The sequence below is a fragment of the Anser anser genome (assembly GCF_964211835.1).
Source record: "Anser anser genome assembly, chromosome: 15".
NCBI lineage: Eukaryota > Metazoa > Chordata > Aves > Anseriformes > Anatidae > Anser > Anser anser.
Window position 1 is genome coordinate 5,623,318 of NC_139736.1, and position 25,531 is coordinate 5,648,848.

At 47.5% G+C, this 25,531-nt stretch overlaps 1 protein-coding gene across 8 annotated transcripts in view; it reads right to left on the reverse strand.

Annotated features, from left to right (window-relative positions):
- Positions 1 to 25,531, reverse strand: part of ELFN1 (extracellular leucine rich repeat and fibronectin type III domain containing 1) — a 98,838-nt gene that overhangs the window by 37,972 nt on the left and 35,335 nt on the right. For all 8 annotated transcript variants that reach the window (XM_083800611.1, XM_083800606.1, XM_083800612.1 and 5 more), the window contains one exon: positions 5,460 to 5,592. The gene's annotated coding sequence lies outside the window, so the exon portion shown is untranslated. The remainder of the gene's footprint in view (positions 1 to 5,459; positions 5,593 to 25,531) is intronic.

Here is a 25,531-nt window from a genome sequence, read left to right on the forward strand (position 1 = left end):
GGATTTTGATAGCAGCCAGAAAACATAATTCTTCACCCAAAATACACTGAGATTTTGTGACTGACCAAGGGGGCTGTACCTCTTGGTCAGATTTCGGGGACTTTTGAGAGGAAAAGTGACTTCAGAGCACATTTCCAAGCCCTTCATTTTCTAGAAGTGAGAAGCATCTGGAAATCTTTCTCCGTTTTCTCTCTCGTTAAAGACGAGGAAAACGTGGCTGTGGCCTTTGCAGAGCAGCTGCAGGGCTGGTAGCGATGGTGCTGGGCAATGTCTGCCCCACAGCCCGTGGGGAGGGGAAATCAGCGGTGTCCTGCAGCTCAGAAGAAGCTTTTCTGGCCACTGTCGTGTCCCCAGGATCAGCCCCCGTGGGGACACAGCGCTGCCCACGTGCAGGTGCTCTGGGGAGGTCACCGGCCCTGTGACTCCCACGCCACATGCATCTCAGCCACAAATAAAGCAATAAATACCCTCTTCTGCCTGGGGACACCTTTTAATCTTCTTGCCAGATTTTCATGCGCTTGTCCGGAGTCTCAGCCGGGCCAGGCATGATCTCGTTTTGCACCCCACCCACAGCGCACCCAAGGCACAAGTTTTATGCCACGTGCTGGAAGGGGCTGGGGCTGCCCTCACGCGTGGCATCCCATCTCTCCACGACAGCCCACGGCCTGTCCCCCAGGGGAAAGCATCCCATGGAGGTGGCGATGGAGATGCCACCACGGGCTGGCCCAGCAGCCCCAGTCCCCTTGCAGACCTGCTGGTGGCCAGAAAATTGCAGGCAGTGGGTGCCCAAGCAGCGGTTCTCCAAGCAGCACTGACAGAAGTAAATTCAGCCCCTCAGGTGGCTCCAGCACCGTGTCCCCAGCCTGGAGCACGGATCCGGCCCCCCGTGCACTGCTCCTGGCCGAGCCTCCAAGAGCATGCAGGACTTCACGCTGTGTGGGTAATTCAGGCTCACAAGGGGGTTATTAAAATCCATTCAGAGCTAATGTCAGGCTTTCCAGTGTTAATGTCAGTGGCTGAGAGGCACGGCAGGAGGGGGGAGAAGGGCTTTTACTTCCCCGCTTTGATTTCCAGGTGGGGTGGGAGATGGGGAGGGCGGCAGGTGGGAGTCACGGTTTAATCCCACCAGTCCAACATTTCCCTCGGTGTTGTATTTGGCAGTGTTTATCCCTCTCTGATGGTTCTAGAGGCACATTAGCTGCCAGTATCCCAGCAGGAGAGTCTGCCTGGTGCTGGGAAGGGGCTGATGGTGCTGCCCTGCACAAGGCTCCCTCGGGGTGGGCAGGTGGGGCTGGGCAGCACAGTGAGATGTTGCCCATCTGGCACATGTGGGGCTTCAGACCTCTTCCCCCTGCTCCTCAGGGTCAGGTGAGTCCAGGCCAGCCCCCGGATTTTGCAAAAAATCCGGGTAATTTTAGGATGTATGTGTGGTTACCCTCACAGAGGCTCAGATAAGAGTAATCGGAGCTTCGGGCCGTAAGCCGATTCCTTGCGAGTCTCAGGAAGGAATTAGCCCCATCTCCTCCACCCCACGCCCCCTCACAGCACTTGCACATCTCATGGGACACACATATCCCGATGCTTGCCTCGTCACAAGGTGACAAGTGCCCCATACAGAAGTCCCATGGGCAGGAGAAGCAGGGTGGGAAGCAGGGGACCCCAGTGCCATGCCCCTGTCCCTCCGTCCCCGAGGCCCCTGCCCTGTTTCTCCCCCGGCTTCAGCCTCTGTTGGCAGCAGGGATTCCTCCACGTTGGCTGAGAAATGTGTTGCAGTCTGCAATGGCTCATCCTGGCTGGAAGCTCTTCCTCTGTGTAAATACCGAGTGTACATCAGCGGCCTCATTTCGTACTACAGAAGTGCATCGGAAGCAGCTAAGCATACTTTGCCTGTGGCGTGGATGGCATAAATGATCCGAATTTAAAGTGTGGTTATGCAGGCTGAAGATTTCATCGAGTTTTTAGGTTAGGTGGCACCGTGACTGCAGTCTGACCTCCCGGCTACTGAATTTTACCTGTGGATTTTAAGCAGGTCTGACTGTTAAGCTCCATCCTTCTGGTGCACAAAATTTGGTCCAGTTGATAAGCAAGAGGAGCGGCTGCTGGAGGCAGATGGATCACAACTCGCCCAAATACCAAGGACCAAAACATTGATGGCATCTCTGAAGGGCAGCAGGTCCTGTCTGGAGACGCTTCCCCAACCTGGGGTATTTTGCTTTAGTGTGCCTGACTGGTGAGGGTAACAAACGGTTCAGAAGTCAAAGCTGTTACGCAAAAGCAATATTGTCACCACTGTTTCCGCCAATAAAAAAAAAAATCAAAAATCAGCACTGTTATGGAAAAGCAAAGCCCTAGCGATTGCCTGTGGTCTGCCAGGGGATCACTGAGCTGGGTTAGGATGAGAGGACCCCCAAGGAGAGCTGTGGCACCGTCAGCCCCAGGCCCTGGCCATGTCCCTGCCCTGCTGGCCCAGCACCCCTGGGGCACGGTGAGCGGGGACGGGGAGCTGGGAAGGAGCCGCATGTCCCCGCGCCTGGCGCCGTGCGCCACGTGGCAGGTTCCCAAGCAGCTGGGAGAGGACAACGTTTTCTTTTGCCAGTTTTCTAATTTATCTAATGAGCAAGAAAATAAATCAAGCTGACAGTCACCCAGGTGGTTCTGAGCCTCTGCCGGCTCCTCACGGTCCCCTTGTTCCTCCAGCCCATTTTATAGCAGGGTTACGACCCGAGGACGCGGCAATAACTCCTGCTATAATCTTTTCTTTCCTAACGTCACTTAGCAGATGGAGTCATTTAGAGGTGCTCACGTTTAAATGAGCGGCTTGCCCTGAAAGGGACAGAGCTGGGGCTGCTGGCAAGATTTTCGGGATCGTTAGCCTAGAAAACGCTTAGCAGGGGAAGCAGTTGGCAGGCAGATTTCGTGGACATGGCGCCGGCGTCCCCTGCCAGCAAAATTACAAGGCTGAAATCCTGGAGCTGGATGGGGCCAAACTGTTCACAGCAAACAATTTAATTGATGAATGAAGTGGATTGCCCAGGAGATGGTTTTCAGTCATCTGCTCGTTGCGTGAAGCTGCTTGGAGAAGGGTCCGTGCCATCGGGTGCCACCAGCTGCCCGTGTCAGGCACGGGCTGGCCCCGTCTCCGGACCCCTCCTGGGCACCTGCTCCCCAAATGAGCAGCCCAGAGCCATGAGGACAGCCACCTCTGAGCTTGCCTGCTTCTTCTCACCGAAGGTACTCTGCTTTCCTACAGGTCCTGCTGCTCTTCAGCCTCTGTGGTGAGACCGGTGATGTTCTAGTGCTGAGGATCTCAGCATTGGCTGTTTGAAAGGGAGCCTACTGATGTGCAGCAGAACAGAGCCAAACAAAACAGCAGCACCTACTTGTCTGCTTCTGCAGGAAACTCAGTGGCAGCCTCAGAGGACTCTTGTCTCTATCCCTATGACCCCCTGGACAATACTGCACAGGCTACCTGCATAAACTCCTTTCATTTGGGCTAGTAAAGTAAATTACCTCTCCAGATCTTGTACATTGAGACAAATGCTTGCAGCCCTTGAAAATAGCCTATTGCTTGTGAAAAGTCTTCTGAGAAAGGAAGACAAGGGACAATAACTGCCAAGAAAGGGGGGAACATTGCTCGTGCTGGCTTGGCAGCATTTGACCAAGGCCTTGCAGAGACTGGGAGAAAAAGGAGGAAGAAGGCAGGGAGCTGAGACCAGTAGCTGCAATCACTGCTCTGCAGGAGCAATATCTCACCGTGTCCACGGAGACCAATCCCTAATTATTCAGCCCAACAGTTTTCAAAACAAACTCTTATTCTGCTGCGCTGTGGCAGGCACAAAGCTTTCTCTGCGAGTCCCATTTTACATCTTTGGTAGCTCAGCGCTGGATGGTATAACACTCAATTGTGAAAACCCTGCAGGAGCCTTTGATGCAAACGGGGCTTATCAGCTCAAATAACACAACTGTCTTTTATCCTTTGTGTCCCAAGCCTGCTGTTTTGGCACTCATATTTGTAATTCATTGCCTGGCTCTGGGTCTGGCTCCAGCAGGACGCACGCTGCTGTCTGTCTGTCTGCATCGCTGGGATTTTTGTGGCTGCCCGGAAGGACCTGGGCACCTAAGCTCTGCTTATCTTTGGTGATGCTTAGGCTCCTAATTGGCTAAAAGTCATTGCTGAAAGTGGGTCTTAGGAGCTGTAGACTTGCAGGTGCTTTCAAATGACTGTCTCCAGGCCAGCCTGTTCATCTGTCCTGCCCTCCCAGCAGTAACTGCATCCTCGCCAGCCCATCTGGCCCTCAGAGGCGCCCATGCACCTCCAGCACAGCCCTTCCTCCCCTCCACGCTGGCTCGAGCCCGCGGACCTGCACACCTTTTGCTGGCACTACCTTTTCTTCAAAAAAGGACAAATAAGGTAGAAGAAGAAAAGGTGAAAACACGATAATAGCTGTGGAAAACGGCAGCTGCTATAGACTTGACAATGCTGGAAATGGAGGCTCAGAGAAAAGTTTTTCTCCTGAAATTATTCTTTTCAATCTCAACAGCACACTGAAGAGAAGTTTAAGCACACTTTTTAACACCTTTTGTACTCAAATTCCAAATTCACCTGTCTACCAAGCAATAACAGAAATAATCTTTTTTTATCTAGCTGCACATTTTTCTGTAGAAATTTGTTTCCATTAAACTATTCCCTTTTGTCCTCTTAAAAAGCATATTTTAAATAATAACAGTGCAAAAAAAAATTATACACTATCCAAAAACTCAACCCTGTCGACTGTGCACTTTTATACAAAAGTTATCTCTTTCTTTCGACGGATTGATGAAAACCCTTTTCATAATGTCAAGGTAGAGATGAGAAAGAGGGAGAAAATTTCTCAGTGCCCAGCACAGACAGTCATTTCAACAGGAAACACATGGCAAACTCTGGGCTTAGAAAACTAAATTACAGCACCAACGTGAACCTGATGTTCTTTTTCTGCTTTGTAAAACACAATTTTGTACAAGTTGGGGTGGAGGTACACATTGCACTTCTCATCTGGGGGAAAAAAATGCCATATTCCTCACATCTTAACAGGAGAATGTGAATTTAAGCTTAAAAAATAGTGTTATATTTATATAAATATACATTTATATATATAGCCATGATAACTTCCACTGCCACCTCTCTTTCAGGAGCGCAGCAGCCACAGTTCAACCGTTTGGGTTCATTAGGGCTGTGAGAAGCAATGTGAGCAGCACAGCCCTGGATTGCTGCCCGTGTCTGCACCAGCTCCTTTGGGAAACAAATGCTGTGAGGGTCCCCTTCTTGCTTGGTTCCTGGGGAGGATTTCCAGGCACTTGAACCCTTCCCAGAGGGACGTGCCCCATCTGCACAACCCCCACCGCTCTCTCCCATGCCCAAATGTCTCACACCAGCCTATTTTTCTCCCTCTGGAGATGCAATTGGAAAGGTCGCCCCTTACCTTTGTGCCCAGGCGTCACTGCTGGCTCCTGCTGAAGTCATGAACGTCTCCTAGCTGTTGTCTGTCGGGGCTGGAGGCACACTGGGCACAGCATCGGGGTCCTGCAAGATGGTCACCACACCCAGCACGTGAACTGCAAGGAAAGAAATGAAAACATAAGAGGGAGCTTCTTCAGGGGTATAAAAGCGTTGGTTACATGAAGCTGTCCCAGGAACAGCACAGCTACAGTCAGAGACACAGGGACCAGATGGGTACGGGAGGAGGAACAAGGAGAGGTACCACAGTGAGGTCAGCTGCTCAACTCAGAACTCAAAGAGAGAAGAAATCCACTCACCAGCAGAGCAGGGACTGTAAGAAATGTTGGAAGGCGACCTGGGACTGAAGTAAGAAGAGTGGGACAAATGCCAGATGGGGACTGAAAGGGGTGGGAGAGGATGGGTAGCTCTGGGATGCACGGGGAGATGGCATGGACAGGTATTAGGGCAGAGCTCCTGGAGGAGTGAGGAGCCACCAGCAGCACCAGCCATCCAGCACAGACGGATTTTAATAAGCTTAGTCATCCTTTCACGTGGGGATCAGTCTCATTATCACATTTTTAAATCTTAATTGTGTTTTTATTGTCCTCACTGCTCACTTCTAACCTCCTCTCTGTTCCTCTTTTAGTTTCGGATGCCTGGCTGGCCAGGGCTCTCTGTGCTCACTGCTGCTGTCAAGCTCCTGCCCACCTGTGACACGAGACAACCAGCACAGCAAGAAGTGACACTGACCATAACAGTCCTCATCTCCTTGATACTCGGCGTCTTGTTTTATTATCATCAACATAATAACAATAAGAGCACTATTAGCAACAAGCATTTTATTATTCCTCCTGTTATTATTATTTGGACATGACCTAAGAAGTATTTCAGAAAGACAGCTCAAACTCAGCGCAAAATCCAGGCAAACAGGGCAGTTAATTAAACATCAGAGTGATGGACAGAGCCTAGAAGGCTATCAGAGCTGGACAGCCTTTGACAAGTTGGTTGAGAGATGGATGGGTCTGGGACAAGTCCCAGACCTCTCCCCCAGCAGAGGCAGAGCCCTGCTACCTACACAGTTCTTTAAACTCAGCATTGCTCCCTGCTCTGTCAAAGTTTTCCTGGAGAAAGCTGCCTTCCAAGCTGCACTACTGATCGTCATCTTATTTGGTGACTTTTTGTTACCTCCAAATGATGCAGAGAAAAAAAAGAGCCCCACTGAAAAGCATGACAGTATTTTTTTAACCAGCATGCGTGTGAACTCACAGCAGGCAGGATTTTTTTTTTTCCAAAAGATTTCTTCTCCTTTTTCCGAACTAGACATTTGCAAGAGAGGCAGGCAGAGGACAGTGAGCGGGGAGAGAGAATGGCAGCCGGAGGGCATTGCAAAACTCCAAGAATAAATATTACAGAAGGAAAGCAAGCCCGTGACAGATACCAGGCAATCCGTAAGTCATCTGGAGAGTGGAAAACATAATAGCCTAATCAATCAGGTAGACAAAGGGTGAGAAGTGTCACAGAGAGGCAATAGGTAGTTGGAGGTCAGTTATGAAATATAATCTCTAAATTGGAGAGAGAAGGACAGTAGCACAAGAACAATGACAGGTATTTGAATGCAGGTAGGCGAACGCTGGATTGATTTCCAGGAGAGCGAATGTCAGATGAGAATATTGTGGCGGTAAGAACAAACAACCTTGCATTTCTGAGCTGGGGATATATTCCGTACAGTGAGAGGCAGAGCTGGTGAGACTTGAAAGTGTAGCTCCATTTTGGAAAATGCTGTTAGAAAGACAGATGGTGGGATTCCCTGTTGCTTGTTCCTCTGGGTTTTTGGGCAAATTTTGTCAGGTCGGAAAGAAAAGAAGTGATGCTTTTCCTAAGCATAAGTCCTGCAAATACCACCTGGGATCTGGAAGTCAAGCCAGATCCCTTCTAGCTTGTGCCTTCTCATCAGTGATCCTGGCATGAGTAATCTCTAATCTAGTTAGCTAAGATGCAGGGAAGCTGCACACTACTATGCAAGAGAGATGGGGATTCTGCAGGTGAATTTAATTATTTCTTCTGCGAAGAAAGTGGGAGTTAATAAAGCACAACTCACTCTCCATTAGCTCTCTGGGCCGCGTAGTGACAACAAGAGCTCAGGCAGCATCGTTCACTCTGCTTGCTAAGCTGAGCAGGTAGATTCCCATTACACCCAGCAAAAGCTTGACTTAGCATGAAGTCATTTCTACCGACACTTCTCTGACCTTAACTGTGTACTACAAAGGTGTCACACAGTCCTTCTAACAACAGCTAGACCCAAGCAATTAGAGCTGAATGAACAATTCATAATGAATAATCTCTTTGGCAAACTCCACCTGATTTTAGGTTCATGAAATGTTCACACACACATTGCAAAGTTCTCACATTTGTTTGTTAATGGAAATAACTTGCCATTTTTTCCCCTGAGCAAACAGCACCCTAGCAGCCCATCGAAAACAATCTGTATTCAGCACGCAGGCTGTGCTCGCGGGCTGTGCCGGCCACGTGGCGCCGTTCAGCTCCCACGCTGGGTGAAGGACCCCAGTGGCTCCCAGAACTACACATCAGGACTGCTGTTTCTTTCGTCTGAAATTTCCTTTTCGCCAAATCTGTCAGCGTTAGCCCATGGCCACAGGACCGAGTATCAGCCAGGGGCATGGGTGAGATGGGAACGGAGCCACCGAGCGCAGCCTGAAGAGCTGAGCTGGTTCCACATGTGGAGCTGAGCTGGTTCCACACGTGGAGCATCCTCGTCCAGCCTGGGCAGGTGGAATGGCCCCACTGGGCTCTCTGCCCTTTAAATGTCAGTGAGGGCATTACACATGAAATACCACCCTGAGGCTATTTGGTTGTGCTTCCTCTACAGCTGGTGGAGAGTGCTGGGTATCTCCAGCAGCCCCTGGAGTAGTGGACACCAAGGAGACGGAGAACCTGGAGAGCTTACGTTGGAGAACCTGGCTGATTCCCTTAAACTGGGTGCTTAGCACTCCGTGCCCACCATGGGCTGGGCCAGATCCTGACGAGAAAGGGGCAACGGTTGGCAGCTGAGGAGGTGACAACTCGCCCCGGCTGGCAGTGAAGCCGAGAACAACGTGTGCTCCAACAGACTGAGACGTGCAGGGAGATAAGAGAGCACGGGGCAATAAATCAGGTTTTCAAAGCAGAGCATATTAGGAGATCAATGGGACAGATATCAGACTGAAGGAGCAAGGTCCAAAGAGATGGGAGCAATTCTGTTCCTCCTCCTTCCCCCTGTTGCTAAGGAATTTTTTTTTCCATTTAATAACATCCTCACTGTTTTTAAATGAGCAGCAAAGCCAGTGGGTTCCACGTGGCATTAGCAATGTGTTTGTGGAAGGGAAAGCAACTGGCTCCTAGCAGGATTTGATAAAAGCCTCTCCAAGCTCCGAGTGATTTACAGCTCGGGAAAACAAACACGGACTGATACAAATGCGGAGAGAGGCACCGACGGCACCGACATCCAGGTACACTCAATTACCAATTCATCAGCCCAAGTGAACTTGAAGGGCTTTTCAAACTCTACACGGCTCTAAATTAAAGGAAATCTTTAGACGGATAGCATTCTGCGATAGCGGGAGAGGCAGACTCATTTGCTGAGCTTCAGCTGGGGAGAAGGACCACAGGCGAGGGGCAGCCGGCAGCTCCTGCTCCTCGCATCGCACCCGCACGCACACCTCCCTTCCCGCTCACCCCGCCGTGCCCCAGACCCCCAACAGTCTTTTTTTCTTGCTTCTCCTTGAAATCCTGCTTTTGCTTGCCCTGGAGGTATTTATGGCAAAGCTGTGAAAAGAACCGATTTTTTGGATCATTGGCTGGAATGAAAAAAATGGAGGGAAAAAAAATCACTATACAGTGACCCCAAATTAGAATTGCCCTGGTTCTCTGTGGCAAATATATATATATATATATATATATATGGTCAACCAATTGTTTAATTCAATATGAAACCAACTCATGGGAAATGCTTCATTTTCCCTCCATCCCCTGCCTAGAAATCCATTTCTTTCACAAGAAGAGATGATTTACAGCTTCCCAGCTCCACGCTCCAGCAGCACTGACACTAACAGGGCGTTTGATATCTCTCCCTGCTGCATGAAGCCCCCTCGGCAGTGGGTTTCAGTGCTATTGTAATAAAAACTCAGAGGCAGCTAGGGGTAGCGACAGCATCATAGGAACTGAGAGAGAGCCCGGCTGCTGAGAGGCTGTGGGAAGCTCTTTGTTAATTGTTCATGCAGAAACTGTTTTCATTTTGGTGCCTAATTGATATCTCGGGGAAACGATGTCTTCCAAAAAGGCAGCACATCCTCCCCGGCTGTGCCCAGGTGAGGGTCCCCATGCCCCGTGCTGCATGTGCTGAGGGGCATCTCGATGTCCCCAGAGCAGCCCTGCTGTCCCCGTCCCCTGCCCCGTGTCCTCATGCTGCAGGACAGGAGAGCTGATCCAGGGCAGGAGAGGATGGCAGGGTGGGTGCTGAGCTTGGCCGCCTCTCAAACCTTAAACCTCTTGGTGGTGTTGCCAGACAGCAAGGAGGAAATCTGCCTCTCCTTCTTCCCTCGACTTCTGCTTCCTCATCACCCCTTGAAAGCTTTCCCCATAGGGGCAATCTCCCTGAGAGCTGCATTTCAAACACAAAGCCAAAAACCCCTTAGCAAGGCTCTGTGTTCCTCCAGGACCTCATCTCGTCCTTCACCCCCCTCTTTTTGCTAGCAGGAGCATGGGCGGGACCCATGGGGAGAGTCTGGCACCACGAGATGCCCGTTCACCCACCCTCAGGTCTGGGTAGAGATGACCCACGTCCCCATGGGAGCTGCCAGCACCATCCTGCCTCCCTCCTGATGGAGCATCCCACTGGCTATCCGTCCCCTTCCCTCCTCTTTCCTTAGGACTCCTCTAAAGACAACAGCCATTGCTCACACACGCGGCTCCACGGCTGGCTCTGGACTATTTAAGCACAGCAGGCATTTTAATTATTCACATCAAGCACGCCTTGCTTGCTAACCACCCTCTGAAGCTGTCCTAGCCGGCGTGGGGGTGGAGAAGAGCCCTGCCAGGCAGCTTCCCGTGGCCCAGGCCTGGGGAAAGCCTGAGTCTGCAAAACAGCTGTGACTGGGTGTTGTCACCCGAGGTGACAACGGAGGTGGCACGGGGACACTTGGGTGAGGAGCGCCCTGGCAGATCCGCCTGGTCCCACGTCCCTCGTGTGGCTGCTGTTACGGCATCTCTGGTGCTCTGGACCCGGAGCATCCGCTGAAGGTTTGCCAGTGCTGTGAGCTGCTCTGCCCCATGCTGGTAGATTGGCTCTTGTAATATTTTAAGGGCACTGGAATTACCAAGATGCAAGGAAATAGATTGGTAGTTATAGAGCACAGCTGGGCGGCTTCAGACGAAGACAATAGCGGGGATGGCATGCTTCCTCGCTGCCTTGAGCCGCTCCCAGGGTTATGTGCAAAGAGCTGCTCTGGAAATCAAGCCCTCGCCACCCCGCAGCAGCATCTCTACCTGCTTCTTCCTTCCTGGCACCATCAACAATATTTGCTGGGACAGCATCTGCTCTGACGCACTTCTGACCCACGGACTGCAGGGGGCCAATCCTTCCCTGGGCCCTGGTGCCAGGGCCTTAAGGCAGAACATGCTCGTTTTTTGCAAGGGGAAATAGCTACAGGAAGAAGAAGGATGTCCCACCGACATGGCTGGAGGAAGACAGCTGGTTGCTCCTTTCCCTTGGAGGTCGCGCTCATTTATTTCTCTTATTTCTGACAATTATTAAATGGCTCTTTTGCCTTGCCTTTGCTCACCATCGCCTTGATATATATTTGGAGGACTTCCAAGAATATTCTTGACCTGCCTTCCCCCACCTATGTGTGAGCAAGAGCCTCACCACGGGGAGCACCGAGCTTCAGGATCCTTCTCCAGCGGTAACATCCCCTGGGCAGGGCCTGTTGCTGGGGCAAAGCTCCACTAAAGCACATTCCCCCAGCCGCAAAGCTGGGGTCTTTGAGCCTCCTGGACTGTTGGAGCCAGCCCCTTTCTTTTTAACCTATGTGGTTTTCAATGCTAATTTCCAGCACATGCCCAATTCGAAGCTCTAATAATGAACAACTGCATTCTTCCCTTCCTTCTGATTTCATATTCATGAGTCAGGCTTTCCTGGCACTAAACGTAAATGCTAAACGGAAATCGCTGCACAGTGACATGTCTGTGTAGCTTCACTGTCCATTTATTTGCCTTTTCAAAGAGCTGCTGTGTTAAGCAAACATCTCTGCCTGGATCCTATCTGGGGGAGTTTGTCTGGTACGGCATGGTGCCTGCCGGGGTGGGGGAAGCGACTCCGTGTGATGGTGTCTCATAGCTCTGTTTTTGCTTCAGGGTATTTCTTGTACAATAGTTCAAGCTCAGTGAATACCTCAACCTTTTCTTGAATATTTGCTCGAATCTTGGCAGGCTGCGCTCAGAGCTGACACAGCGAGGGCTGAAGCAGGGATCTCCCAGAGTGAACGGCATCCATCGCTTCGGCTCGGACGGCACCGTGTGATCCCGCGGGCAGCAGTGGGCAGATGTCTTGGCAGGGGAGGCCAAGAGACACCTGTAACATCACTGGGCAAATTATTTTTCCTGGCAAGTAGAAAATTGACATACTCATGCCAAAAAAAAAAAATAATCCTTTTCAGGACTCAACTTACTGCCTGCCCCCTGAAGAGGGGGACAAAAGGTATCACAAAAAAGGGCGTGTTTTTTGTTAACCATAATAGTGAAACCATATCAATGTTTACCTTGCAAGACTATGTTTTCATGTTCAATTGAATCTTTAAAACAGGCAATAGCAAACAGAAATGGCAGCTCTGTGCTTGTCCAGTGTGAGAGGCTGTGCCTCCTCTCAGCTGCCTCTACCGCAGCCTCTTCAGGGGTCTGTGGATGCTCTGCTCTGCCTTATACTCTTCTTGCTTTTTCCCTTTCCTTCTGCAATTATCCCTTGACTTTCCCTGTCTAACTTTCCCCAAATGCTTTTAAAAAAAATGAGTGCACAGGGAGGCAAAAATGAGGAGATATGACATCGGAAGCGAGGATGAGAGATGGACTTTGGACCGTGAGAAATGAACTCACAAATGGGAGCTTCGCAACCGACCAGCTGAAGAGTTGTCCTCCTGCTCATGGAGGACATGCTGTGTGGCATGTATTCAATCAAAGTAACCAATGGGGACCACATTCTGAATATTATCTACGTGGAACAGGCTCCTTGTGAGGAAATTATGCAGCAATATTTAATGATGGCAATGATTCAGCAAGTAATAGGAAGAAATAGTCCTTAAACCATCATCAACTTCCCATGGACAATTCCCAGATGGGACTGAGGGTGAAAACCCTTTCATTAAAAAGCTATTCAGTTATGGTAAAACTGCCATATGTGTCTCACTGAGACAGAAGAAGTCTGATTGTCAAAAGTGACTTCATCTTGAAAGCTGCAGGGAAATCGGAAAGCTGCTTCGCATTTCAACGGGGGTTTTGAAATCTGTCTTTAGGGACCTGAAAGCATAGCTAGATCTCATACAGCTGAAGGTGTCTTGCAGCTGGATGTCTAGGTTAAGGTAATTGTCTAGACTTCTTTTATCATCAGTGAACAGAGAGGCACACCAACCCCCAGAGAGTGATTCATTCTTCCTGTCTTAGACATCTATTTTTGGATGGGATGAATTACATTCTGGAGGTGTTGAACTTTCTCTACCACTATGGAGGAGTCTAGATGATGAACTTAGCCTAGACACTTAACCTTTGGATTACTAAATTAGGCAGTGCTTGACTGGTGAGAGCAACCCGAGTTGTGGCAGTGCGCTGTCACGGCAATGGTAGGTTGGGAGCACTTGGCCAGTGCCTACAGGGAGAGGATTCGAGAGAAGCAGAGCTCTCTGCAGGCAGGAGATGGACAAGCAGAAATCCCCTCTCCTCCTGATGGGCACACACTGCGGTGGTCTTAATATTTAACTGAGACCTGGAGATGCTCTGGTGCCTGATCATCTCATCTAAATCATTTGTGTCACATAAAAGTCACAGATCAGATCCAATCCTTTCCAAAGCATCACCTGCAAGTTGTAATTTTGCAGTCCTGGGAGGAAAGTAAGGACTGGGCTACATCTGAGTGTAGCCTTTCAAAAAGGTCAAGCCTTTTACTGAGTTTGGGCTTTCCTGAGATTAGCACTCCCAAATATCCAAAAATCAACAAGTTCTGAAAAATCAGATGTATTCTTGTAGCCATCTTCCCATTTTCAAGCAGACATGTCTTGCAATTTTAAGGGTTTGGTTACCACCTTGAGAGCTATTTTGTACAGAAATGTCTCCATTCTCAGCTTTGCTCTAGGCTGGGATCAATCATAATAACCTACAAAGGAGAAGGAGCTATGTGGATGAGGTGGACACAGTATAACCACTGTGGTTGAAAGACTCCTTTTAAAACATCAAAACAGAATGTGGAGACAAGAGTGGTGTTAGCTGTCCAATTCCTATTGCTAATGCAACTCTAAAAGTAATCCCACTATTCTCAAGAGGGATTCTCACTATGAATCTTCCAGAAACCAATGAGATTATTATTGCCATGACTGTAGTGGCTGCCAATTTCAGTCCTTTCGGAAAGGATCTACACACGTCTCAGAGCCATCGTGCCAAACTCCTCCAGCTTCCATTGCTGCAGTATAGCACGGGCAGGCTATCTGTGCAAAGCCCAGAACTGCACAGGGCTGCAGTAACCCCACAGGAAAACCAGACATTGCCACTTCAAAGATCAACATGAGAAAATGAAATAGAAATAGGGGAATAAATGGATGGAGGGGTTACCAGAGGAAGGCCAGACTGCCATTCATAAATAGCTTTCTAAAGGAAATACTTGCAGGTGGTTCTGAAGAAGCAGTTAATCTATGAGAAGCATGTCAGAGCCCTTCTCCGAGTCCAACAAACACACAAGAGGAGTGCAAATAAAATTCAAGAGGCTAAAGACAGAGGTGGAGTGGTTTTTTTTCACTATACAGAGTAGTGGGTTTGATTCACAAGGAGAAAAATGTATGCTCTTTCCTTGGTTGTACTACTGCCGGAGAGAATGCCAGAGAATGCAGCTGATGACAAAGAGCTGGCAGCTGGAAGCCCAGGGGTCCCTTAGGAGCCAGGGAAACAGCTCGGGGACTTCGGTTCTCTATACCAATTGGCTTGCACCAGTCCGAAGAAACAGTGCTTTTCCCTGTCTTACCTGGAAAATCAAGATGGATCATGATTATTTAAGGGGCTGTTCATGGTGCTCATGGGAATGTGTTCAAGAGAGGGCTGAGCAAGACTTCGGCTCATTGTCTGGCAGTAAAAGTAACATAGATGTGTGGGACTGTGCAGCTATCTATCGAGATACACACACGTGCATGACACACACACTTCTCACAACCTAGTGATATAAATTAGATTGCTGTAAATGGAACAGATTTACTTAAAGACAGCCCAGGAGGACGGATTCAGCGCTGATGGCTTGGTTTCTCCTTTTCAGCTTGGTTTCTCTTTTTCTGCCTGCTTCAGCCATTGAGTGACCTGGGACAAGTTTCTACAGCTGCGCCTCAATTTCCCCATATTTAAAAACAGGATAATGTTACTGTGAAGTATTGGAGATCTCCTAAGGAAAGACACCACATGAGAGATTTTTCTATTTTAAATCCTGAAAAGTGCTAGCCAAATGCTAGTTCCTGAATACAGCTGGTGAATATATAAGAAATCGATTTCTGCAGAAGACTACATCATTTAAGTAAAAAGTCAATAATCATCTTACATACCAGCATTTGAATATTTGATCGAAAACATTCAGATAACAGAATATTTTTGGTTCAGATTGTTCTCTGGAAAGCAGGGAAAACACAGCATTAGACTCAGTATTAAATACTATGTTGACAGAGAACACAAATGTCAGTATGACCATCTTAGAAAAGATATTTTAGAATATGTAAAATTAAATGACTCAGGATTACTCATGATGTTATCTTACAAGAAGCAGTGAAAGCTCTTATTTCAGGAAAATTCTTGGAATTGCTAACAATGTAAAGAAAATATAGCTACAAAAAACTTCCTCCCTTGATAAAGAAATACAAAGCCTTCAAGCTCCAAAGAAGAACGCTGTAAACCACAAGCAAGAAAGAATACTAAAAAGTCTAACAGAAATCTCAATACATAATCAAGGGAAAAGGAAAAATCACAAATAAAAATGGCCAAATGAGATTTCCATGAAAGGGGCAGTAAGATAAAAGAATTTCATATGCCTTCTTACAAGGGAGCTTATATATATGAACAAAAATATGGAAATTTTTCAGAACAAACGCAAAACTATTTAAATAAGAGTATGCAACTCACACAGGGAAAAGACAAAAAAAAAAAAAAAAGTCCCAACACCATGCTATCAAACCAATGCTCAAAGGGCTAAAAGTTTTTTTAATTCCTGGCAAGGCTTGTGACCAGTTGGCTTTGCAGTCAGGCAATGCTAGGATACTTTCCCACCAGAAAGTCACATTTGAACAAAACTGAAATTTCTCCTGACACAAATTAGTACTGTCAAAATCACATATAAAAAAAATAATATTAAAAGAAATATTTGAATAAATCAAACTTTTCATTTCGAGACTTCTGGGGAGTTTTTCATTTCTATTTTTAACACAAAATTAAATCTTCAAACATTCATATCTAAGCGACATCGAAATTAACGTGAAATATTCTCTCAAATTAACTTAATATCATTCTACTCAGAACGCAAACAAATGACAAAATCTTATCATTTCCTGTAAGCTACAAATTCTTATATTATTCCATTGCTAAATTTTTAGGCAGGTATCCATTTGAGAATTTGTACCAAAACATAAGAAAAAGGTAGACTCTTGAAAACTGTGTGCTATGTTGTCATTAATTTGAAATGAAACAAAGGGAAACCTACCAGCAAACATGCCTTCAGCCCACAGAACCAGACCAAGATATTAGCACCAGGAATGTCATCTGTTAAACACCCTCAATGCACAGTGAACTGCATCCACTCAACCTAAGTTTAGAAAGAGGGATTTAAAAATATTTTGGGGTACAGTAAAAGCATCTGACAGTGTAGAGTGGCCATTCCTTGTGAACATTCCCTTTTTTGTCTGGATTTGGCGTATATTTAGAAATGCTATAAATATCTTATATTTAATCAAATAAAATAACGTTTTGATAGATGATTCACTCATTTAATCTCCCCAAAAGGAAGGCTGCAGATAAGGCTGTCTGTTTTCACTGCATCTGTTCATCTGGCAGAACAAAATAATTTGAAAAACCAGCCCTTTCAACCCAGATGCTATATTTCCATATTTCTGATGCCATCCTGCTTCCAAATATTTCTTTAGATTTACAAGAATTAACTAGTGTACAACAGATAACGGGTTCAAAAATAAGTACTCAAAAAAGTAACGATTGCATGTGATGATGACTTGTGAATCTCAAAACAAAAGCTGTAATCTTCTGTCCATAGAGATAAAAAAACAAACAAACAAGTAAACACTTATGGGAGAGATTTAATTCATTGAAAAGTTTTATCCCACAGGGTGCTTTTTCATAAATTTCAGAATTAAACTGCAACTTAGAACAAAGTATGCAGTTTCCAACTAGGTAGATAATACAACATTTGTATGAACTCATTTATTCCTGATGTCTACTTATTCTGTTAGTTACTTCAACAACTATCCAAGATCTCTTTGATACTATGAAAAATGTTCAAATATAATTATCCTTTATTTTTAATTAATAAAACCTATTATACCAAATATATCACACTTCAAATAAAAATACTGTCAGAAGAACAATGGATATGTGGGATGGAAGTTAGGTATAATTTGTATTAAATCCAACTGGAGAATCCTTCCATCTCTCTAGGTCTTTTCATGACCAATTGTAAGGAATCTGTCCACAAGAAAAATCTGTCGTATAAGATAACACCAGGCTTGTGCTGACCTATACCAAATGGAGTTAATTACATCAGTGCAAAGTTTGTACAAGGTATAGAGCAAGGGAAAATGAACTCTTTAAAAAAAAAAAAAAAAAGATGGTCACAAGATACAAGATAATACAATTTTCCACAATTATGATCCTCCTATTTTCTCCTAAAGAACTTGATCATCAGGAAAACAGCCTAGAAGAAGACATTACACAAAGTACATAGGATTTGTGCTCTAATAATCATTACATGGTGTAGTCAGGGAGTCAGATTTTAACTGTGATCTACTGAGCTGAAAAGACAGGTTTTAACTCTGCAGAAGTTGGATTGTAAATTTACAGACTTTTGGAGCGTGGTGACAGGCAGGAGAGCAAAAGAAGAAAATATTTGTCAGTGCATTTAGCATGACTTCTTGACAGCATCGAGCCCTAACTGCTGTCAAGATTTTTATAGACTTAATTTCAAGGAACAGATAATAAAAGGAAAAAAAAAGAAAAAAAGAAAAACAATTAAAATGAGTAACAGTGAGAGGGCCCTCTTTGCCTATACCCCTTATTATGTAACTTTGCAACTACAAAATCATATTGTATTGAAATATTTCTGAGCAGGGGAATTCTGCTATTATCAGGCAAAAACTATAGGTAAAACCCCTGCAAAGACTGAGTTAAAAAAAAAAATTAACCATCAAGAAAGAAGCAATTGCCTTCACACTGGCAAAAATGGATTGATAAAATAACTTGATCAAGTAGCTATTGCATGTAATTTGATGGCAAGGCTGTATAAAACTTAATATAGCTTCTATTGTGCCTCTTCCAGATTATGGTCTTGATGTTACTGACTCGTGAGTAGCGCTGGAGAAACTGCAGTGTGGAGAGGAGCTTCCAACATGTAATTTGGTTTTGTCCTAAAATACAGACATATTGTCAGGAAATAGTAACTGTTACCAAAAATACTGCTGGAATGAAAAATATTGTGTTCTCTCCACTGGAAATAATCTTAGGAGAAGAAGATACCAAAATAGCTAGCACTAAAACACAAAGTCCCTGCAAGGAGAACATGCCCTGATTCAGCAGACCAGGTAAACACACAGGAGCTCTCCCAGGTGAAATCACGCACACGTGTTAGGGTTTTAAGCACGTGCTTACGCCTCCCTGGAGGCAGCTGGATGCGTGTGGCTTAGTGCCCTGCTGCCTCGGCTGGCACTGGGGATCCTGCCACCTCCCCATGGCACTTCGGAAGCTGTGGCACCAAGCATGGGGCAAATGGAGACCTGAGAGCAAAATTCATCTGAAAAACAAGCTGAAGAGCTGTAAAACTCAGCGGTGTCTTTTTCCTGCAAAGCACGAAATGAGAGAGGAGTGGGAGAATGGAGCATTTAAGATGGGATCGAAGAGACTTGTAGCCGGACAGTTTGCAGAGCTGAGAGCTTGTTGGATGCTTCGATTCTTAGCCTTGTCCCAGTGCCTGCAGGGGGGGACAAATCCCTCTCTGAACCCTCCTAGACATGGAAAACCCAAGTGAGGGGGGCAAAAATTAAGGGAGCAATTCCACTGCAATCCATGGACGTGGATTCTAAGTCTGAAGGTCCCAAGCTTTGTGTTTTTCAGACCTCCACCTCCACTGGTAGCCTCTGTGAGCAGATCACGGATGGAGGCCGGACTGAGGTGTGCGAATCTCTCGTACCTGACTGAAGCAACCTGTGACCCTTCCTCACACAGGAGAAGAATTGCTGCCACTGTGAACCTTAGATCCAAGGACAGACTGTTAAATATTTACTTCGGAATCCGAGTTTTCATTTTCAGCTCTTTGATCTTTTCTTTTTTTTTTTTTTTCTCCTCATTCCTCATTCTTGAGTATTTAGCTCCATCCCACAGCTCCTGAGTAAATGTGTTAAAAATAAAATAACAACCAGGGGTGGGATTTTCCAAAGCGCTCGGCACTGCCTGCCTCGATTCTCTTTGAAGTCAGCAGGAGTTTTATTATCAACTTCTATGGGAGTGGTTAAGCCGATGCTACACATCGCGAACATGCATATTCATGAAGCAAACAGCGTTCGTTAATGGGACATGGATTCCAGGGGCTGATAAGACTTCCGTGGGAAAGCTAGTTGAGAAAACAAGCAGCACCATGAGCACCAGAACTAGGAAATCCAGCTTTCCTTCAGCTTGACTGACACGGGCACCAGAGCAGGTGTGTGTGCTGATTGAAGTCCTCTGGGTGGGGTGCTGAGATGTGAGCTGTCTCCCGAATGGATTCACCAGCATCCCATAAAGGCTCTGTACAACATGGCAGCTTTTTCCTCAGTAGAAGTAGGGCATCTCTCTTCTACCTCTGCCTGTCTGCTCAAACCTTGAGGGAACTTGCTGTCTGCGAGCCCGCTACCTTCCATCAGATTCGGCTGGAATTGGGCAACGCACTTAAAAGTTGCTAGGGGTGCGCACATGTATGTACACACTCTGTGAGCAAAAAATCCACATTTTTGCAGGAAGCCACATTAAGGCCTCTCAGAATCAATCTCAGAAGAAGTAAAGGAGGCGATTTCAGACCAGCTGACCAGCAAAAAGCCTCAGATGGATGAACTGTGATCCTCTGAGAGTCTCAGCTATGGAGAAGGTGCTAAGAGAAGGGCAACCCTTGAGGAGAGAGGATGTAGACAAGAGTGTGGTCCTTGGGAAGACTCAGGAAAATGGCTGCCGAGATAAATGTACATTCCAGATACGAAACTGATGTATAAAAACATGGCAAATTTGCTCAAAGTACTCAAAATGTCTAAAAAATGAAGCATTTTATAAGGCACGTTTTTTGGGGATGGAGGCTCAGCACTTCTGGAAACCAGGCCATTCACAAGCATATTTGGCTGTGCAAAGAAAATGAAGGGAAGCAGCAGCAGCGACTGGTCCCCTTGGCATCAGGACTAAAGCAGCCCAAGAGGAAGACAGAGAGTGCTGGATACGGTCCCCAAACTCCTCTCCTATGTGAATCCAGACTCCCAGAAACAAAGCCTGGCAATGAACCTCCCCTGCCAAGAGCAGCCTGCTGCCAGCCCAGGTGCTCCCACGCGCTGTCACTGCCTTTGGCACCGGGGATGTCCACAGAAGAGGATCGATTCTCTCGCCACCCCACAATTTCCACACCGCTGACAACTCAGAAAACAATTCAAGAGGGAATTCAAAGGATCTGTTGAAATTTCAACGAGGAAATCTGAGTGAGCGAGCATATGTAAATAGAAAGAATGAGTAGCACATAATTACATCAAATTGTTACTTAGCAAGGGAAGTAAATAACCCAAAATATGCAGAGCAAAAAATGGCGATGAATTAGAACTAATTACTTAAGGCTAATTAAAATAAGAATGGCTTGAATTGAAATATGTTAATAGCATTGAACCTGCCACCTACGAGGGAATTTAAATAAAAATGATAATGTTGCTTCAACCTTCACCTGATGGGGGTGGGAAGTCGGGATTCAGAGCTCAGTGCTGCTCTGGGGGTATTTATTGACAGCAGCAATGCATTATTTATGATTACTTTTGGATCTGGAATTTTCTGGTGGGTGCAGGTCTCCTGGCCACAGGAAGAAAGAGATTGTCTTGGATAATGGATGTGGGGACAGTACCGCAACAGGCCAGACCTAAATCCCTCGAAGATGAATAGATCCCGAGGTGCCTCCTCGTGCCGGGAAGGGCTACAGCTGAGAGTAAAAGAGAGGCACAGAGGTAATGAGATCCTGGGGAAGGACAGAGAAACAGAGAGTAAGAGACAGAGGGAGCGAGCGGGAGTGGAATAGATAGGGAGAGCCTAGAGCCATGACAAATTATCACCGGCTTCAATTACATGAGCCTGCCAGGCTATGAAATCCGCCAAAGGTCACTGGATTCCTGTCTTTGCACTTAAGAAACAAGCGGCTCTGCCGGCTCCACCCCACGGTCCCACTGTCTTGTTCCGCCCAGTTCCCCTGGGTCACACCGGGGATGGAAGCCCTGTATCCCTCTCCTGCCGTGAGATTCACACAAAACCCGTGGCGCCGTGAAGGGGATGCTGGGTGGCACACAGGGCAGCGACGCAGCCTTTCTGTTTTTTTTCCAAGCATCCAGGTTGGCTGTTGAGCCAAGCAAGCAGAGGGCTGGTGCCAGGCCTGGTGCCAGCTGAGGCATCCAACTGGATTCCTCCTGGACCTGTGCAGTTGGGAGAGGTCGCAAGCCCAGGGACGGTCGGGTCCCTGCCTGGTGGTTTTGGGATGCTGCGAGCCAGCAGCAGAGGTGCTGCAGTCACAGGAGCCCGGCCCTGTCTGGAGCAGCCTTCCCGGCACAGACCAGCAGCTGAGCCTGGGCTGCAAAAACTGCTCGATAACATTGACAGCATTGACAGGTTCCCCGAGCCCTGCGCCGGTGACGGTAACAAGCCTTGGATCGATTGCCCAAACTGCAGGCTGTGACCTACGGATGACCACCTCAGCGTTCGACTTACACCAAAACCCCAGCCCAGACGGTGGGATATATCCTAGGAAAACAGCCTAGCAAAGCATGCTGAGGGTAAATCCATACCAGGGCAGCTGTAGGTGATATCTGCTCCTCCAGCTTCCCGCACAGAAAACATCACCTCCTAGAAAACCACGCAGCAGGGTTGCAGCAAGACAAGGACCCTGAAAACCTTCTGCAAAGGTCCTGGCATCGCCGCCGCTGCCTGCTGACCCCGCGCCTGCCCAGGAGGGAAGCCCTGGCACCGGCGAGGACGTCGCCGCGGCAGACACAAGCAGCCGGCTGCGCGACGCTTCCTCTTTGTCTCTCTGCTCGGTGTAATGAATCCTGCCTCCCACTCAGAGCTGCTAAGTAAGAGAAGTTACTGTGAGTAATCCCCACTTTGGCATCTTCTGCTGTAATCGCAGAGAAATCACATTAGATTTTTTTTTTTTTCCTAGGACAAGGAGAAATTCATCAAATTGCAACCCAGGGAGAACACACGAGAGAGAGAGAAAGCCAACAACAACACACACGTACCCTGCAAAAATCCCAAAGTTGACATTTACATTTCAAACACTTATAACAGCTAAACAAATAACAGTAATTATATTATTTGCATACTTTGTTAAATAATTGTTTGTTAGGTAAAGGGAGCTTGTGTGTGTGTGCGTGATGAGCGGATGCTTGCAGCCCCGGGGAGGCAGAGCAGCTGCTCCTTCCCTTCCCAGGTGCCCCATTTGTTGCACAAAAAGGTGACAAGCACCCCAAAGCGCCGATCGGGGTGGGCTGTGTGCTGAGAGATGGGAGGTGCAGGTATGAGGTGGGCTCTGGAGGATGAGGATTGGGGTATGAGCCCTCCTGAGCTGCCCGGCAGCCCCATCACCTCCCCAGTACGTGCTCCATCATGAGCACCAGCCCTCGCCATGGCAAAGCTCCCATGCTCCGAGCGCTAATTTAGGACTGCAGAAGTCCCTGAGAAGAAGGAGAATTTCCCCTTGCATCTGCAAGAGCATCTCGGCTTTTATCCCTTCCTGCTCAGCTCCTCGGGCAGACAGCTAATTGAAGGGTTTTACTTTCTTGCAGCCCAGCAAATGCCTTTTAATCTGCCCAGCTTTCCCCATGAATGGTTCTCTCCTGTCTATCCTCTCCTCTTCCCGTTTTTTTTTTTTTTCAATAGACCTGGATGACATGAACTGGTGGAGAGAAGAGAAGCCTTCTGCCTCTCCTCACACGGTCGGGGAAGGTGGAGCGGAGCCAGAGCCACCGGATCTTTTCACACCTGGCTGGAACCAGGTCAGGCAGCTAATGCCTTCCTCGGGCTCGGCAGCTACTTGTTGGAGGCAGACGAGCCCTGCTCACCCCCCCCGAGCGCTGGGAGGAGGAATCCCAGCCAGAGACATACGTGGGAGAAGGCAGAGAGGGACACACTGCCAGGGAAACCAAAACCGGAGAGCTCTGCTCCGTGCAAGGGAAAGAGAGACAGCTTTAATCGAGGCTTGATGACTTTGAAACTGTCCCTCGTAGCCTCAATTAAGGCAGGAGATTTCATTAACCGTGGGAGCAAGTGCTCACGCCCTGCTGATGGGCACAGTTCCAGCTCCGGAGGTTAACGCTGTCCGTGTGGGTTCGTTACTCTGGCAGCACAGACGTGCCTGATTCCAACTTCAGCTCCACATCCCCTGTGCTGTGCGATTCCCCGAGCACCGGCAGGGAAGTTGTGGCCCCAGGGAGGTGCCTGGACACTCACTGCTGTGACCTGTGCCGCTCGCGCTTCTGCTGTACCACTGACAGCATCCCCTGGGGATGGGGAAGAGAAACGATGCTCTTCCCTCAAAGCATTTTCGCTGGAAACATTTGTGTTTTTCTTTCAGACAAAACTTTCTCCTGATTTCTTTTTAAAGTTGAAAGAACATCAACCAGTTCAGCTCTGGTTCTTTCAAGTGGAAAGGAGAAATGTTCAGTTTTCTTTAATGACTCCTCTCTCCTTTCCCTCCCACTACCATGCTTTTTACTCAGAGTGAGAAAAAAAGGGAAACGAGGAGAGGAAAACTAACAAAAACAGAGGGAACTTTCTTTTTCATTAGATTTGAGTAACAAGTAACTGGAAACAACTTTTTTTATTTTTTTATGTTTTATGAACGATTTTGAAGGATGCAAAAGCTTTATGCAAACTCTTTTATGTGGGTCAAAAAACCTTTTTGCCAGGATTTAAAAAAAAAAAAAAAAGAAAAAGAAAAAGAAAAAGAAACTCTTAATGTGTGTGAAACAATGTGGCCCAGCTCTAAAAATAAGGGCTGAAAGCTTTGCCCCAGTGGTCTACACATTGCTGCCCCCTTCTCCTGCTTCCATCCCGCAGCTGAAGCACGCACGGGGCACAGCGTGCTGCACAAGCAGGGCTACACAAGGGTCAGGGATGATTTACACTCACTTTGCACAAGTGCATCCAGTGAAACTGTCGCAGGGTTGAAGGCTGAAGCCTCCTCTCCATGAGGACATCCCCCACCATGCGATCCCGGGCTCCTGCATCACTTAACAAGGAGTGCTCCGTGTCGTAACCCCCTGCTGATGCATCACCCCTGGCTTGCAGGGCAGAGCATCCTTTGTGCCAGACTCCAGTCCAATTTAGCCAGCCAAATGAGGCACTCATTAAAAAAAGTAATGAGCAGCCAAGGCATTTTTTTGTAAGTTTTGTGATGAGGTCGACTTGCCGGGGAATGCAGTACTCAGCGTGAAGGTGGTGGGGAGGGAGGAGATGCCGGCATCACGGCTCAACACAGCTCCTCAGCGCAGCAAGGAAAATAGAAAAGCTGAGAAAACACACATGTAGCACCTCCAGGAGAAGAGAGGGGATGCAACTGCAGGTCACCACCATGGCTCTGACCCTGACAAGAGCAGTGTCAGCCCCGAGCAGGGCTAAAAGGGTTGACCCCGCTCTCAGCTCCAGCCCCATCAGCTGGAGAGGATTTGGGCGATGTGAGCAGGGTCAAGGCAGCAGTCAGAGCCGTGCCTGCAGTGCACGATGTAGGGGGAAAGGCTGGCACGTGTCAGCCAGGGCAGAGCTTGGGAAGCAGGCTCAGCTTACGGCAAAAATTCGGAGAGAAATGAAATGCAATTCCTCTCATTAAGTGCAAAATAAAATCATGGAAATGGACAAATTTTGCTTCATAAGATACTTAACACTTCATTTTGCTTCATCTCTTTTTGAATACTTCTTATAAAACACAAAGGCTTTAAACAAAAGGTCATTAAGAGAGAAAAAAAACTAAGCTCTTCTTGCAAGAATGAAAAAGAAGGCATCTTGACATTTTTAACAGGTCTTTTTTGTCCTCTTTTCCAAAACGAAAATTAATCAACGCTGATTTGATTTCACACACAAAAGCCCCTTCCGTGGAGGTGGCATTTACTGTCGGAGAGCTGCTTTGACAAGGAAACTCCAGCCGGTTCCGCTGGAGGAGCACACAAAACGCGGCGCACTGGTAGGGCACACGGGCGGCAGGCACACCGGTCTCCCAGGGTTCACAATAAATCCCAGCCTTTTTCTGGGTCAAGAAACTCGTAGCTGTCTGGAGGTTATGCTAACACACCGGGG